The 19,267-nt window shown below is 31.4% G+C and overlaps 1 pseudogene; it reads left to right on the forward strand.

Annotated features, from left to right (window-relative positions):
* Positions 1–10,034: 10,034 nt before the first annotated feature.
* Positions 10,035–19,267, forward strand: part of LOC125874075 (protein BOBBER 1-like) — a 32,606-nt pseudogene continuing 23,373 nt past the window's right edge.

Below are 19,267 nucleotides of genomic sequence, written 5' to 3' on the forward strand. Positions count from 1 at the left end.
TTTCTACTTAAAAGAATTAGAAAAGAAAGTTATATGCAATTATATTTCTAAAAGAAAGTTATATGCAATTACATTTCTCCATTTCCTCTAAGTAGGTCATCCGAGGTTTTTGAAAAAAATAATTCGGGTTAATGTTTTCATAGTTTCATAATTGATTTTGGAGATTTGAAACTTTTAATTAGAATTTTTACACATTCTATTAGAATAAAAGAAATTTAAAATACATACATTGAAATAAAAAAGTAGCATAATCGATAGGTTGAAAAGTAACTTTAAATTTAAGTAAAAATTAATAATTTTTTTTAATATGTGCATGTGTTCAATAAAATCTCGACCCATTCATTATAAAACTATTATTTCAGTTGATATAACTTATCATGTATTTTTGAAAGCTTAGAGGTTTTTTTTTTCAGACGTTGTGTTTAGTGGAAAAAAATTTATTGACAGTGTTGATAGTAAATTCGTTAGGTAGAACAAGATGGATATAAAATCCATTCCCAAAAAATTTGTTCGTTGCCTTCAAAAAAGTTGCGCACCCTTCATAAAAAGTCTAACTCCGCCACTGCCGTCCACACAAGGCTCAAACAAATGCGCACATTTTGTATTTCTATAAGGACAAATTACTAACCTTGAGGGGTAGCTCGGCTGGTAAAGGCCTGAGGACAAAGTCCTTCAGGTCGCCAGTTCGAGCCCCAGCAGGGCCACTGGAGGCATTACAAACCGGCCGCATCTCCAGGGCCCCGTGGAACTAACCATGGTGCACCCGCCTTGAAACAGCAGGACCGGTGGGTACATCTAGTCGGGTTCGCAAAGCGACACCCGGAAACCACGGAGAAAAAAAATAAAATAAAAAAATAAGGATAAATTACTTAACTACACTCCTTTACATACTTTAATATCCATTTATCCCTACTTATTTCAAAATTTTCAAAAATTCCTTATTTACCTATGTATCCTGCATGTATCCCGTGCACAACGCTATGTATCCCGCTATGTGGAATGCATCAAACCTAATGTATCCCGTGCACAACGCTATGTATCCAGCAAACATCATTTTTAAGAGATTTTTGCTAAATAGAAAACTAGAAGGGATAAGATGTTATCTAGTACTTATAATATGTGGTTCCTATAATTTATACTTTCTATAATAGCGGCCCATGCAGTAAACTTATGCCAAATTGCAGTCCATTCAAAGGCTAAAAAGAATAGAAACAGAGAATGCAAAGCTAAATATAAGATAATGACTCGTTTGACCATGCGATTTGAAATTATGAGATGAAATCATCAGATGAAGTTAAAGTTTTGTTTGGACATGCAATTTGGACTTTTTATGTTGTATGTTTTCTCAAAAAAAAAAATATAAAAACTCCATAAGTTGTAAAATTATTAAAATTGTCCCAATTCTTTATACAATCTTACTAAATAAACAAAAGTTTATAAAATCTCATAATACACTATCACAAAGATATTCTTAAAAAAATACAATATTAATTGATCAAGTTTTAATTCAATAAAAAAAACTAAACATATATAAGTTGTGGTGTACTAATCTTTAATATAGTCCTCCCACATAGTACGGACAATTTTCTCACGTTGAACTTCATTTCTCGCTCATATGACTAAGAAGACGAACATTGTTACTTTGAGCAATTTGTTGTTCAATTTGATTGGTAAATAAATTTGATAAAAATAATGAATTTGGTGAATATAAATGGTAAAGTAGAAATTGATTTGAAGTAATAATAAATTCTATATTAGTGAGAAATAATCATTACATGAGATGTAAATGATTTAAAAAGTAATAATATGAATTATAAATTTTATTTACATATAAAATAAAGGGTTAGTAGATATAAATGTGAGGTTAGTTTTACAAAATATAGACTTGTGAGTCAATTTTTATATTTGAAAAATCTCAAATCATGATTTAAAATTATATATCAATTAGTATGAACATTATGATAAAATACTCGTATTAATCATTAATTTAAGAGATGTGAAATTCAAAGTCATCTAATAAAAATAAACGAAAAAGGTACAAATATAAATGGAACCCACAAAAAAATTTCATGACCCCAACTAAATGTGAATGACTCTGAGCAACATGAGTTGTGGTGTAGTGATAGACTGTTTTATCCTTAATTAAAGGTCTCGAATTCAAATTCTTAATATAGAAAAAATCACGTTGGATTTGGAAGCGCCATGCCCGAATGACCCCTACCATACGAGATTCAAATTTAGTCAGGGCTTCAATATATGCTTTAAATATCGAGTGAAAAAATAAAAAAATTATATATAAAAGAGAGGCTTGAGAACTTGTGGGTCCACTTTCATATTTCTTCATACACGTTTTAAAATTGTAAAATTATCTTTCTCTGACCTGTGGGCTCGACTTTACACTTCCTTTAGACCATCTCCAACCCACCTCTATTTTACTCTCCATACTCTATATTTGGAGACTAAAATAGAGAATGGACACTCCAACCCACCTCCAAATCACGCTCTATTCTTCAAATTTAGAGAGTTGAATAGTAGTTCTCCAAATTTGGAGAACTACTATTCACACTCTCTATTTCACTTTTTTATTATTTTATTATTATTTCTATTACATTCTAATTAACATATTATTTTACATATAATTCTATTAATTAAATATCTAATATTCATAATTCTTTTTTAAATGTAATATAATATTTTTAAATATTATTTAATATATAATATTTTAATTTCAAATTAATAGTATTTTAATTTTTTTTTCTAATTTTCGTGAATAATAAAATTTTATTTTATTATTAATTTTCATTATAAAGAATACGCAAAATTAAAATGGCAAGATGAAAAAATTTAATTTATAAATACAATACATGATATGATAATTTAAATACAAGATAACAATACAATACATAACATAATAATTTAAATACAAGATAACAATACAATATAATACATAACATAATAATTTAAATACAAGATAAAGTACAATACATAACATAATAATTAATTTTTTTTTGATAAAGAAACATAATAATTAATTGATCACAACAATAATTTAGAAATTCGGTAGGTCGTTTCCAGATTTAGCACTATTTGAGTCTCGTATCGACCAAGTATTTACTTAGAATAGATCTGTTTTGATAGATCCGTTTTGGCTTTCCTATTCCATAGATCTTCCCTAAAGAACGGAATGGATTGATCTGGCAGGCAAGCTACCTTGATCCGTCTTCGGCTTCGATTCATTACGCTCAGAAGCTCCAACAAGCCCTAAAGTCTCCTTTCCTGAAGGATATAGGACTTAGGACACAAACTAAATGATCAAACTGGTGAATCTCAGTCTAGGTGGAGTTTACCAACACATAGGTAGTCTAAGATGAAAAAAATTAGGATATGATTCCGAGAATTGTTGCGATTGTGGTTGTGACTACAGTTGTGATGGTATACGATATGGGTTATTATTTAGCTGATGGTATATATCCTAAATGGTCTACAATTGTTCAAACTATTCGTGATCCTCATTCCCAACAAAAGAAATATTTCGCGATGAAACAAGAATTGTGCCGAAAAGATGTTGAAGGTGCATTCAGAGTTTTGCAATCACGTTTTGCAATTATTGCAGGACTGTCACGTTTTTGGAGAAAGGAAGTGCTACATGATATGATGATTACATGTATTATACTGCACAACATGATAGTTGAGGATGAATGTGATCTCAATGCACCAATTAAAGATGCCGTAGAGGCTCCAACTCCAACTATAGAAATGGTGATAGATGAAAATCTCCGGTTTGAACAATTTTTAGCTAGACATAAAAAAAAAGTAAGGACAAAAATGCTCATTTTGAACTCCGTAATGCATTAATATAGCATTTATGCGAGCAACATAATAATTTTGAAAATCGAGTGTTTATGTAATTGTATGTCACTTTTATTTGAATTTGTTCCCTAATTTATGTAATATATTATATTTTCTTGCAATTTATGTTATTTAAAAATTTAGAATAAAAAATAATTTTATATCACATTAAAAATTATATAAAGTAATTATTTGGGAAAAAAGAAATAAAGGATTTATATTATGAAATAAGAATATAAGAATGAAATAGAAATAATAATATAATATTGAGGAGAGAGAAAAAGATTCCTTTTTAGAGAGTAAAATAGAGAATTGGGTTGGAGTTGATTGTCTGAAAAAATGGAGAACTCTATATTTGGAGATTAAAATAGAGGATTGGGTTGGAGATGCCCTTAGTTGACTATCTTTTATTTGCTTTGGTCCACATTCAATTTAGCAATTTTGTACTTGGCCAATCATTTGGTGATAAAAAATATAATACAATTACAATATTAGAAAAATTGTATAAAATATCAAACTATTAATTCAAATTAAATGCTATAACTACAATTTGAGTTAATTGTAACCCGTAGTAAACTGTTGCTATTCGCCTCTCTTCCTGAAATTCTCGCTCGCCACTCTCGTTTCTCGCTGGTTTTCTCGCCTCTCTCACTTTTATACAAACACAAATGTATAAAATGCATTTGTGTTTGTATAAAGTGAGAGAAAATTATATATACAAATACAAATACATACATTTTCGTCCTATATACTTATAATTATACAAATACAGATCTTTCTCTGCCTAGTTTTCTTTTGTCTTTCTCTCTTTCTTGCTTTATACAAACACATATTATACAATTGATTCTTTTGTATATGTATACCGAAACAGATTATACAATTGATTTTTTTTTATATATGTATACCGAAATATACATATTAATAGTCATAGCAAACATAAAGTTTGCTATAGAGTGCAATTATACAAACTATAGCTATAACATACAAATATGTTTTTTATGTTTGCTAAACCTAAAATTTACTCTACAATATTCCTATTTTGAAGTAATTATAATTATTAATTACTTTAATGTGCTTTCTCAATTTAAGAAGATTTTTTATAGTTCATATACTTATAAAAAAAATTATTTTTGAATTTAAAAGGGAGCATTCTTTGTTTAGACAAAATAAAAGGAAAATACGAGTCGTTTGCTATATGAGATCCACTTGAGAAATAGGTTAGGGCTGTCATCCATTTTTGCCGACTAATTAACGACTATTCTTCATTGATGTTAATTCATGTATTTAAGCACGAAATTCTTAATATTAAATATGTTATAATATTTGTGTGATTGTCAAGCTTTTGAAATTGTCAATTTAATTAAATATCTTATAATATTTATATAATTATAAATTGTCACAAAATTATCTAACTAATTTCAAAATCTTAAAAGAAATATCTCTTTTTAAATACTTTAAAAGAAATAAATCACATAAATTACAACGAAGAAAATTTATTATAACATAAATTATTAGATCTGTGCTAACACGGATGGCATCTAAGTATACTAATATATAGATGTGCCACCTAATTTTACAGCCTCAACATAAAAGGGACTGACTAGACAAGGATCATTTGGAATTGTTTGTTCTCTTTTTTTTTGTTTATAAAGTTTGAAATAGGCCACTTGCATGTGACATTAATTAAATTATATCATTATTAAAGAAAATGACATTCTCAAATTGGGTTTTAGTTTTAGCTCCTGTTGGTATCATAGACATGAAGATAAGTGCATGTCTACAACAACAACATAGTAGCTAGCTAGTACCACTATATATACTTTGCTATCAATTAGTCTATGTCTTATAATAATCCTATTCATAATCCATGTGCAATATACATCGGATGATAGAGACTTATGGGACCAAACATAACGCTGCATTACATTTCTTTTGACCTATTAATGCTAATGGCAACAACTTTTTTTTAGTTTTCTAATTAGGGACAGATAAATTTTATCGCTAAACAATGAAAATCTCATACTAATCCGTTTAAAGGGTGGAGATTTGGGTCCAGTGCTATAGTATTTGTTCAAGTTCTATTATAATGCTCTTGAAATAATATTTTCTTTTTAATTATTTGGTCTGTAAAAATGAATACATATCTTGGATCCCATGATATGTGGGAAATTGTGATGGAAGATATATCCTTACAACCTCTTTTAAGAAAATCCTATTCTTGCTCAGATTAAATCTCATTTGGATGAAAAAAAATTCAAAACCAAAACTGTAATTCAAAATTCTGCCGCGGCTTTGATTTTATCTAAAATCATTGCTTGCAAGACAACAAAAGAATTTTGAATTTGAAAAGGAATTTTGAATCTTTTAGAATACAAGGTGATGAAACTATTGTTAAGTGTTATGGCAAGATTTCTTTAATTGTTAACAAAATTAGATTATTTGACGATGATTTAAAAAATGACAGAATAGTAGAAATTTTTGTGTGACAATTCCTGAGAGATATAAGTCTAAAATTTCATCTTTGAAATAGTCTAAAGATCTCTCTACCATCATCCTTATTGAAGAACTAATAAGTGCTCTTCAAGCACTAGAATAAAAAAGAGCATTCGGACAAGATTTAATTTTAAATGTCCAAATCATATCTAAATGTTTTAAGATAATATTTTCTTCTTAATTACGAACTAAACAACATAAAATAAGTAAAAACCACTTATTTTTCAAAAAATATATACTATTCTAAATAACACAATTTCATGAAAATCATTCCTCCTGAAAGCTAGGGATAGTAATGGGGCTGGACACGCGGGTGTGCGACAACTTGAGCTTAACTTGCAAAAATTTTAAACCTATTTTTTGCATTTCTATTTTTGTAAATGTAAGTAAAATGTTATTTTTTCAGTTTTCTTGCCTAAAGTCGGATTGTATTTCTTATATATTATAAATAATTGATAAATAGAAATTAGTGATAATTAATGATTATTCAATATTAATATTTTTTGAACAACATTGTTATTACTACTGACTATAAATCTGTTAGAAACAATGCAAATCAAATAGGCCATTAATTTTGCCGAGACTTGAGATAGACATAGAAATGAGAAACTATAATGATAAATGGTCCGGGGGTTTCGTTCAACCCACCCTCGCTCCGCACCCACTTTGAGCTTAGAAAATTTTGTTTTAACCCACCTCGCACCTACATGTGCACCGCCCCGCCCCGCCCTTTTGCGTTGTTTAATGAAAGCAAATATGGATTTACCTTAGATCAAGCGATGTCATCTGACATTAATATTTTATCAATAAACTTTTATTAAATATGCATATATAATTGTATGGAAGAAACAAATGGTCAAATTGAATAAAATGACACCACTAATGAAATTGAATAATTATATTTTTCTTCCTCTCATCTTATTTTCTCCCTAATGAAATTGATTAAGATTTATTTACGGAATTAAAATAATGATAAGTTTTTAAATAATCGTTTGATGTCTGATATCGAAAAAAGAAGTGTTTAATTTATTTTTAATGAGATTATTGAATATTTTTTCAAAAAAATTAAACTAATTGGGAAGAGTTTAGTTATATACGTGATTTTTTTTTTTGTTTTGTTTATATTGTGTTCTTTTTAAATATGGTTTTGTAGTATTTCATTTATTTGTTCTTATTTTAAAATGTGACATCTCTAGCAAAAAAAAATATATATCCTGCCTAAGTTATTGCATGAAAGGATCTTTACACAGATATATATTGGCTATTTTTAATTTAAGTGACTGGGTGAGCAATTATTTAGGTTAATTATTCATGCAAACTGAGAACTAGAAGAATTTGACACCTTATATATCTTAAAAGATATGAAAGCTACCTAATTACGCAAACATTTCAGTCATATTTATTAATTCTCCCTATGATTTGAAATAGTCGCATATTATCTGACTAATTAATAATTTCATTTCAGATTTCAATTCAAGTGCATTTAGATACATGTTCTTTGCAACCTCATAAGCTGAAATAGGAAGAGAGGCGAGCAAAAATGGTTGGGAGGCAAGTGAGATTTATCTATATATTTCAGATACATGTAAATCACACTAAATACATGTATCTAACATTAGATACATGTATCTGGGATACCAGATACGTGAGCAAGATAGGAGGGAGACGACTGAAATTTGTTTAATATGTATTCTAAATAAATGCAAATCTACTTGGATACATTGTATCTAAACAAATTACACCTAATTTTTATTCCATATATTCGAGATACATGTATCTGGATGTGCCGGTAACATATATCGAAATCTAAAATCTGATAAGATTCATAATATTACAAACATAATAAATAATTAGTTCCTAAACTAGTATGATTTGGGTAAACTACCAAATATATCAAATAAGCCAACAATTAGTATTGGCACCTATAACCCAAATAATTTGACAACAAATAACTCTTATGATTTCATCTTCCTCTTTCTCAACACTTTTCCTCAATTCCACCCTAAATCTCTTTCTCCATCAATCCCTCAATTTCCTCTTTCATCGGAAAAAAATCAGGTCATCCGGAAGCTCGATTTTTGCCACATTTTTCGATAATTTATTTCTCCACAACTATCACAAAATTTGCTTAGTTCATCACTGACAAAACCTTATAAAAACTCAAAATTTGAATTCACAACTAAACTCTAATTTAATTTTTTCAACAGTTTTTTTTTTTTTTGGAGTGAATGTGGTTGGAATCCGTTGAAAATACCTAGACAAAATTATACACTAGTAAATATGAGGAAAATCAGATATGATTTGAGCTAATTTGGAATTTCAGATTTTAAATGGAATTGCAAAACATCAACACAATCAGGTATATCATGTGTGAATATTACATACACAAAATACATTTATCACGAGTATACAAAAATATACATCAAATACACCGATATACAGAGACAATATACATTGATATACAAGAAAACATATATCAAAATTTTTATTTTTGCTTCCCAAAGATGTTTCCACGCTATTACACAAACACCGAATTGATTTAAACACCTTTCGGATTTTTGAATTTCAAAAGTGGTAATGCAATTGACCTTTAAAAAGTGATGTTAAAAGTGTATCATATAAATATGATAAATGTTAAGATATGAAGGAAATTTTCTTCAAGTTTAGATGTATAGTCCTAACTTTTGGCAATATAAGCAGAGGGTCCAAAGTGCCGGACTACTTAATTTTAAGGGACAACAACATTGTATATCCGCCATCAAAATAATTGGCAATAAATGTATATTTTTTTTTATATAGTATTGTATGATATGAATAAAATATAAACTCTTAATACAAAATAGTGTATATTTTTGTTGACAATGTAATTAATTTGTCAAATCGGCCAAATATGTAACTTGCCCTAATTTTATCCCCATATACTTTTTCTTTTGCTCTTTCATTCTCGCAATTCACGATTGCTAGAGTTTGCTCCATATGGGGATTTTTAGGTTTTGTTTTCTTTTGGAGGTATGTGGCTCTAATTTGCCTAAATTGATAAATCATGCTAATAAATAAAACCTAGTCTATCGTTGTCATTATCTCTTTTTGTTGACATTAATAGCGAAAACTCGTTCAATATTCCAAACTATAGGAGCATAGGAGAAGAGTGAGGGAAAGGAAGGGAGATGTTACAACAATCAAAATTGATGCCTAAGTTAGTCTAAATCATGGAAGAGAGGTGTGCCTGTTTTGAAGAATTAGTTCGGATTTATGTAGATACGCTCAACTATAGAAGTCATTCATTTGGTTTGGAGCAGTTGTAATGGGGTTGCACCATGTATCAACTTTTAGTCTATTTTTATTTGCCAGATGAATTGACCAAGGTGATTTGTAGAAGAAATTGATACGGAATACACATATATAAATAAAATTGTGAAACTCAAATATATTGTGAAATACATATACAGAGAAGGAGAGACGAGTGTATTCCACCAATAACATTATGGTTTGTGTTTTACCCATTTTATATTGCATTTTGAACTCATCCCACAAGATCTATCTTCTGAATATTCTAGAGGCTGCCTGTTGTTACATTTGGCTCCCCACTTTTCATTTCACTCTATACATATAAATAATCAGCCTCAATTCTACATAATTCAAAATTTCACCGCCAAAACCCTGAAACTCTTAACTAAATCTTGAATTTATCAATGGTGATCATTTCCGAATACAATGAGCAAGATGACAAACTACCGTCATTGTCACCTGTATCACCAAAGCCTTCTAACGAGACAAAGGTAAAGGAGGTTAAAGAGGCCATTAACGCTACTGAGGCCATTGATGAGGACAAGAAGGGTATTTTTCTTTAACAAAATGACTCATCCGTATTTTTACTTTTCTTCCCAGTAGGAATTCTAGGAAATGAGTTGAGAGGAATGGACACAATGGTTACATATTGATTGTCCTAACTTGTGCTTCAATTCCACTCCCTTGAACCCTTGGGTTTCGAGATTACCACTCAGGGAAAAGATATACTAATAATTATTGGTTTGAATCTTGATCTTGAATATCATCTGATATATATTTTTATGGTTATTAGCCATAAGAAAAGTTTATTTGAGTTAGATTTGTAAAGAAATGATAGTTGATGGCTAAGTGGTTGCAAATGTTTGCACTTTTCAAGTGTGTTTAGAGCCTAATGTTCTGAAAACAAAAAAGTGTATCAAATAGCCCATTTGAAGCTTCATTCTTGATCTTTAGAGTTATATTTTTACAACATTTTAGTGAAAGTAAATGGCTAAGTGTTTTCAGATATTATCATTTATCAAGTATGTTTTGATTCTAATTTTCTGATAAAAAGAACGTACAATTGTGGCTTTCTTTTGTTGTCTCCTTTATTTGTCGGTGGACTTAGTCTTCTTACCTTTTATGTCATCATAAAGTTGACTGTATTCAGTTTGAACTAGTATTCCTTTTTCTAAGTTGTGTAGGTGTGTACGCTTGTGGCATACTGTTTGTATTTTTCGCAGAAGGGGTCCTTTAACACCAATTCTCTGCTATAGCATTATTCGTTGTGTATTTCTTAAAATTCCAAACTCCATATTACATTTGGTTATTCTTTGTGCTCATCATATTCCAACTTTATATGTTAATTGGTGTTACCAAACAACCTTATTTGTTTTGCATCACCAGTAGCTTATTACTTTTTCTGCTAATATGTACACAACTCCCAACATAGGCAATGGCCTTGATCTGGACAACTACTCTTGTGGTCAATCCGTACAGGAGGTTAAGGAGGCCAATAACACTACTGAGGCCATTGAAGAGAACAAGAAGGGGCTTCTAGGATTTTTTTATTAAACAAAGTGTCTCATCTGTGTTTTACTTTTTTCCCCTGGTGTTTAGAGGATTGTTTAGTTAGAAGCGTGTAGCTTTCCTGTTGGAATTCTGGGAAATGAGTTAACACAATGGTTACATACTGATTGTCCTAAGTTGTGCTTCAATTCCACTTCCTTGAACCCTTGGGTTTTGAGATTATCACTCAGGGAAAAGATATAATAATTATTGGTTTGAATCTTGATCTTGAATATCATCTAATATATATTTTTATGGTTATTAGCCATAAGTAAAGTTTATTTGAGTTAGATTTGTAAAGAAATTATAGTTGATGGCTAAGTGGTTTCAAATGTTTGCACTTTTCAAGTGTGTTTAGAGCCTAATGTTCTGAAAACAAATAAGTGTATCAAATAGCCCATTGGAAGCTTCATTCTTGATCTTTAGAGTTATATTTTTACAACATTTTAGTGAAGGTTAATGGTTAAGTGTTTTCAGATGTTATCATTTATCAAGTATGTTTTGATTCTAATTTTCTTTTAAAAAGAACATACAATAGTTTGATCAAAGAAAAAAAAAAGAATATCCATTAGCCCATGATTGAAGCCCTACTCTTGCTCTCTGGGAATAGGAATTTGATAGCAGAGGACTTATGTGGTTTTCATTTGCATTGTGCCAATCTGCTGAGGGAGGGTCGATGTTGTGGGTTTCTTTTGTTGTCTCCTTTATTTGTCACAAGACTTGGTCTTCTTACCTTTTATGTCATCAGAAGGTTGACTGTATTCAGTTTGAACTAGTATTCCTTTTTCTAAGTTGTGTAGGTGTGTACGCTTGTGGCATACTGTTTATATTTTTTTTTGCAGAAGGTCCTTTAACTCCAATTCTCTGCTATAGCATTATTCGTTGTGTATTTTCTTGAAATTCCAAACTCCATATTACACTTGGTTATTCTTTGTTCTCATCATATTCCAACTTTATATGTTAATTGGTATTGCCCAACAACCTTGTTTGTTTTGCATCACCAGTAGCTTATTGCTTTTTCTGCTGATATGTACACAACTCCCAACATAGGCAATGGCCTTGATCTGGATAACTAATCTTGGGATCAATTCGTACAGGAGGTTAAGGAGGCCATTAACACTACTGAGGCCATTGAAGAGAACAAAAAGGGGCTTTTAGGTATTTTTTTAAAACAAAATGTCTCATATGTGTTTTCCTTTTTCCCCCTGGTGTTTTAGAGGAGTATTTAGTTAGAGGCGTGTAGCTTTCGGGTAGAAATTTTGGGAAATGAGTTAACACAATGGTTACTTATTGATTGTCCTAACTTGTGCTTCAATTCCACTCACTTGAACCCATGGGTTTCGAGATTACCACTCAGGGAAAAAGATATAATAATTATTGATTTGAATCTTGATCTTGAATATCATCTGATATATATTTTTATGGTTATTAGTCATAAGTAAAGTTTATTTGAGTTCGATTTGTAAAGCAATGATAGTTGATGGCTAGGTCGTTTCAAATGTTTGCACTTATCAAGTGTGTTTAGAGCCTAATGTTCTGAAAACAAATAAGTGTATCAAATAGCCCAGTTGAAGCTTCATTCTTGATCTTTAGAGTTATATTTGCACAACATTTTAGTGAAAGTTAATGGCTAAGTGGTTTCAGATCATTAGCACATAATTAAAGCCCTACTCTTGCTCTCTAGGAATAAGAATTTGATAGCAAAGGACTTATGTGGTTTTCATTTGCATTGTGCCAATCTGCTGAGGGAGGGTCGATGTTGTGGGTTTCTTTTGTTGTCTCCTTTATTTGTCACAAGACTTGGTCTTCTTACCTTTTATGTCATCAGAAGATTGATTGTATTTAGTTTGAACTAGTATTCCTTTTTCTAAGCTGTGTAGGTGTGTACGCTTGTGGCATACTGTTTATATTTTTTTGCAGAAGGTCCTTTAACTCCAATTCTCTACTATAGCATTATTCGTTGTGTATTTTCTTGAAATTCCAAACTCCATATTACACTTGGTTATTCTTTGTTCTCATCATATTCCAACTTTATATGTTAATTGGTGTTGCCCAACAACCTTGTTTGTTTTGCATCTCCAGTAGCTTATTGCTCTTTCTGCTGATATGTACACAGCTCCCAACATAGGGAATGGCCTTGATCTGGACAACTACTCTTGGGGTCAATTATTACAGGAGCTTAATGTCAACATTCTTGTACCTCAGGGAACAAAATCACGGTTTATTGTTTATGATATAAAAATGAACCATCTTACAGTCGAACTAAAGGGTCATCCTCCAATAATTGATGTTAGTGTGTTCTCCTGTTTCTAGTCATTCAGAGATATCATTTGCTGTTTTTCCATTTCAAAATGTGTAAGATTTGTATGATTTTCTTCTGAGCCTGTATATTAACATTCATTCTCTTTGTCGTGGCAGGGAGAACTCTATCGACCTATCAAAGTTGAGGCTTGTTTCTGGACCTTAGGTAAGTTGCTGTCATGTATTGATGCATGGTTGTTTGAATTTTTTTTTCTATTTACATCTGCTGTTATTAGCACCCTGCAGTTGATTTTCACTGTGGTACATAGTTTCAGAGTATGTACCTATTAATCCAATAGTTTGCTAGTTGATTTTACTATAATCTGTGTGAGAATAATGCAGCTTTACTTTGAGAACACAAGATCACTAACTAACTATTGCCAACATCTTTGCAGAGGATCAGAAATCCATCTCTGTACTCCTTACTAAGATAGACAAGATAAACTTGTGGAAATGGGTAGTTAAAGGTGAACCTGAACTCGATATCGAGAAAGTTGAACCTGAAATTACCAGGCTATCAGAATTGGACCCGGAGATTCAATCTAGTGTTGAAACTATTATGGTATGGTTTTATTGTTAGTTGGAATTGTTCTGCTATGGTAACACCTTTTTATGTCGGAATTCTGTTGTCACTTCATTTTTACATATCTCTGCCAAGTAAACCCTCAATTATGGTATTCATATGGAAGTTTCTAGCATCACTGCCATGGTAGGTACTGCATAATTTGTGCTTATCCTATATCTTATGAGTCATTTGTTATCCACATTAGTACAAATTTACCATTACTCTGTGCTCTAGTAGTATCCCCCAAAATTTCCTTTTGCATTTGAGAAAATGGATCCCTTCTTGACACATTTACTTGACATGCTTGGTAAATGCCCAAAAAAGTACTTCTGATTTAGTTTGTAGAAACTTAGCATAGAAATGTGTTTATGAGAAAAAACTTCAGATTTGGAGTTTAGGAAGCTACTTTTGAGCCTAAAATTCTTCTAGTATATTTCGGTTCACAATTATGAAATCAAAATGTACATCTGAATTTGAGGTTAGTTATGAAAGGTAAGTATTGAAGGTGCTTTATAGAAAAACATAGATACTTGGTTATACAATTTTTTTAGTAGAATCTTTTGTATGGCACAAGAAAGAAACTAAACTCTAAAGGGCCACAGTGCTGACCGACATTGATAGTTCCGTACAATTAGTAGAATTTTGTTCTTCAGGTCTTAGAGGTTCTATTTTTTCCTATCTCTCAATTGGATTATAGCATAATCTGGGAGCCCTGAATGCTATGGTGTTTAAATAAATGAACTGTCTTCTTGTTGTTATGATGGGTGATTGTTTGCATAGGAGGTTTACTTCTCCTATAGCTATTGTTGATGATGCTAAGTTGTATCAACCAGTTTCATCTGCGGCCATTAGCCATACTTAATTACTGGACTTGAACATGTTTTTACCTTGGGAGTGGTATTGTTGTTATCTTCATTTTGTAGAAGGGACAAATCTAGTGATGTTTGATTTACTTGTTTACTGGTTCTTCTTTTGGTGAAAATTCATGATCACAAGAACTGAATTTCTTGTTGTATTTATGGATATTGATGCCTTCTAAATGTGTGATGGATAATACTTTTACAGTTTGATCAGCGACATGAAGCAATAGGTCTTCCAACACTAGACGAAATGCAAAACCAGGAGATGCTAAAGTTTATTATGGAAAAGGTACTTTATGATAATGTGTTTTTCTCTCCTGCCCCCTCCCTCGAAGAATATTCATATTAACTGATCTTGTTCATGATCTTCTGCAGTATCCATGGATGGACTTCTCTAGGGCGAAGAAATCTTGATTCACGTGGTGTTTTTGATAAGCGAAAATATTTTAGCTAGACCATATTTTGGCATCTCTTCTTTACTTCGGCTGGGATTCAAGATGTTTTTGTGCATAAAAGAAACTTATATTGTATAGTGACTTTTGTGTAGACTAAGGAAGATACTTATGTACTGTTATTGGAGTAATTAATCAAAACAGTTAGTAATCTGAACATGTTCATATTCTAATCCATGATCCTCCTCCTCTTCTCTGTTCTTGTTGAACTTTTATTCTCTTTTGTAGTTCATGTTGAGTTTTCCCTACGCTGTTATTGGAATGTGGTGTCTTGTATCTGAATTTCTGTTAGATATTTCTATACATACGATTCTGTGTGGTTCTGTCCATATTTTAGCAGTTGATCAGTCCACACTTAACAGAGCAAAGCAGTGTGGCTGCAGTTGGTTGTTTTTTTGGTTTGGCAATGTGAGATTTAGCATTAACTTATTAGTACGTAGTATTTTCTTCCATTTGATATTTGTCTTGAAAGGTCATCTATCACATATCATCAAACCTTTCCAGTCACTTATTTAGTGCATGTTTGTGACAATTGACAGAAACAAGCCCATCTTTATGTTATTCCTTCATGGACGGAGCTGCTGTGATAGGGGCCTAGACTATGTATTTGTGTTGAGAAGTTTATTAAATATACAAGAAATTCCAAATTATTTTTCAACAAATTTTATTTATATGGTAAAAAATGTTTGTTAGATAGAGTGACCTTCGAGATGAAGTTATTTCTACTTCAATAAATATCTTAAGACAAACATATCACATTTATAGTATAAATAAATAAAAAAGTAGAGTGAGATTTACGGAACATATAACATTATTTAATTGCAAATCGACACATAAAAACAAGTCCAATTTTAAGAAAATCAGTTGCTAACAAACACGTGTCTTATAAAAATTCCATCCTTTGATTCTGACAAATCCATAGTATGGTTCCCACAAAAGAAAGTTGCATACTCTCCACTCAATTTAACGACACGTATACAGTGGTCCTCTTACTTTCCAAAAAATCGTATCAATTAATCCAACATCTTTTTGCCACCTTTTATCTCCTACTCCATCGCCACCGTACACGTGTATGAAATTAATTCGTTTAAGGTCTGTCCCACCACCCACCCCCATTCCCCTGTTTTTTCAACTTTCACATGCTCTTTCATTCTTTCTTCCCATTTGTGGACCATCGATTTGATTCTTATTTGTATTGTATTATTTTAACGGAAAATGGTCAAAAATATCCTTAATTTATTTGAAAAGGTTTAAAAATATCCTTCATTCATCTATTGGATTAAAAAAACCCCTCCATCCACCTTTTTGGTCCATCTCTACCGTTAAAACTAACAATCACTTTTTAAAAAATAATAATAATAATTATTATTATTTGTTACATGTCATTTTCTTATTGAATAAATTAAATCTCAACCCATTTAATTTTCTCCTACCCACCCCCATTGTAGTGAACCTGACCCAAACCCAATTAGAAGACCCATTAAAAAATAAATTGATTGAATCTTTCTCCCCTAACCCCAAGCTTCTTTCTTCTTCCCTCTTTTCTTATTCAAAATTTTCAAGATAATATTCAATCAATTGATTAAAAATGATTATTTGGGAATTTGGCTCCATTAGAACTTCAAAATATTAATTAAATATGACATGAGCATAAAATGGCGTCGAAAATTTTAAAGTAAAATCAGTTCAAAATATTTAGAAGAAACAAGTGAAAAACATTCCACTAGAGATCAACTTTAGAGTTTAGGCACAAAGGCTGTTACCAAATTCACTAGCTCTTGAAGAATTTGATCAACTTTAGAGTTTATGTTTAATTTTACTGTATTGGGGATTGATGATAGGTGTAAAAATAGTTCCTTTTAGTTATTAGCTTCCTTACTTGTACACATATTGTGTAATGTGGATGGCTAATCAATCATCTATGAAATCTATCAGCTTTTGTTAATTCATGAGAATTTGGGTTTGCATAATTTGTAGAATTTGCTCTGTTACTATTTCTCAATTTGTTAGTTTTCTTTAATGGGTCTTCTAATTGAGTTTGGGTCATGTTCACTACAATGGGTGGGTGGGAGAAAATTAAATGGGTTGAGATTTAATTTATCCAATAAGAAAATGACATGTAACAAATAATAATAATAATAATTTTTTAAAAAGTGGATGTGAGTTTTAAGGGTAGAGATGGACCAAAAAGGTGGATGGAGGGGTATATTTAGTTCAATAGATGAATGAGGGGTATTTTTAGACCTTTTCAAATAGTTCAAGGGTATTTTTGACCCTTTTCCGTAAAAATAATAATAATGAATCAATGCACAATTTTTGAGCTCTTGTCAACACTTCCTTAAACTAACTGATTAAATTCAAGAGACATCTTCATTGAGCTATGTTTTACTACAATCATATCATATATCATATATATATACATATATATATATAAAAGAGAACCTTAGCCCGCCTACGTGGCGCCACCACAAACCAGAATTCCCTTTTAATTTATTTATTTCCAAAACTAGCTTTCCCCTTTCATGAAAAGTTGTGGCATTTATGAAAAGTTGTGACTTTTATGAAAAATTGCGACTTTAATGAAGAGTTGCAACTTTAATGAAGAGTTGCGACTTTTATGAAAAGTTGTGATTTTTATGAAAAGTTGTGACCTCTATGAAAAGTTGCGACTTTAATGAAGAGTTGCGACTTTTATGAAAAATTGTGACTTTTATGAAAAGTTGTGACCTTTCCTGTAACACCTCGACTTTCCAAAACGTCTAAATTAACTCGTACCTTCGTGGAAAGACAAAGAGGGTGAGTAATAAATTAAAAAGGATGTGGTATGTTGGCTATTTAACGTTTTTAGCCATGGAAACAGTTCATTTCAGTTCCAAAACCAGAGAGAAAGCTTAGGAGAGGGTTCTTATGGAGTCCTAGCATGATGAAGGTTAGTTTTGACGATTTCTACTATTAAACATTGCTCCCGTGCCTAGAAACGTAATCCCTACACGTGGCAATCGTTTTTCCCTTTTATTTGCTGCGTTTGGAGCTGGTTTTTGAAGATATAAATTTGTAATTATTTGGTGTTTCTTCAAGGTTTTAACTTGGTTAACTAAGGTAATCATTTCGGGACTCTTTTATGATTGTTTTTATGAATTTCTACGGACTTTTCGACAAGTTAGGGCAATATGGCAAATCTGCCAATATAAGATTAATTATAAACTATTTATAGGTGCGTACCAGCTGTGTATATATAGTGTTTGCGAAGCTTAGGACATAAGGAACAACTTTCGTGAAGGAACTATGGTTTTTCGAGCGTTCATTGGAAAGGTATGTTAAGGTTATTCCCTTCGTTTGACATGTTTCCTTAGATGTAGTTAACGTTGGTGATCTTGTAGATGTAATTGTGAGTGGTTGGCTGATTGGGTGGTTATAACCCCTCATTTTAGGGACTCACGATCTGTTAAGAAAGACCCTAAGTTAAGAACGACTTGGAGATTATTCATATATATATTGTTTATAGCTAAGTTGCTCGCCTTCAGCCTATTTAATTGTTTGTTGTCGCCCTTGGGGCTATTGTGGTTAGCTGTTGAGCTATGAACTGCCTATGGGGGCTATGATATTGTCTAATAGGACTATGTTATTGCCAAAAAGGGCTATGTGTTGCCACGGGGCTATATTGATGCCAAAGAGTGTTATGTGTTGCCTACGGGGCTATTTTGATGCCAAAAAGGGCTATGTATTGCCTACAGGGCTATGTGATGCAAAAGAGGGCTACGTGCAGCCCACAGAGCTATGATGTTGCCTAAGAGGGCTATGCGCTACCTACGGGGCTATATCGTTGCCAAAAAGGGCAATGTGACTTCTTACAAAGACAAGGGGCAACCAATAAGGTTATGTAGATTGATTTGACACCTTCTGGGCTTATG

This window comes from Solanum stenotomum, chromosome 8 (assembly GCF_019186545.1).
Source record: "Solanum stenotomum isolate F172 chromosome 8, ASM1918654v1, whole genome shotgun sequence".
NCBI lineage: Eukaryota > Viridiplantae > Streptophyta > Magnoliopsida > Solanales > Solanaceae > Solanum > Solanum stenotomum.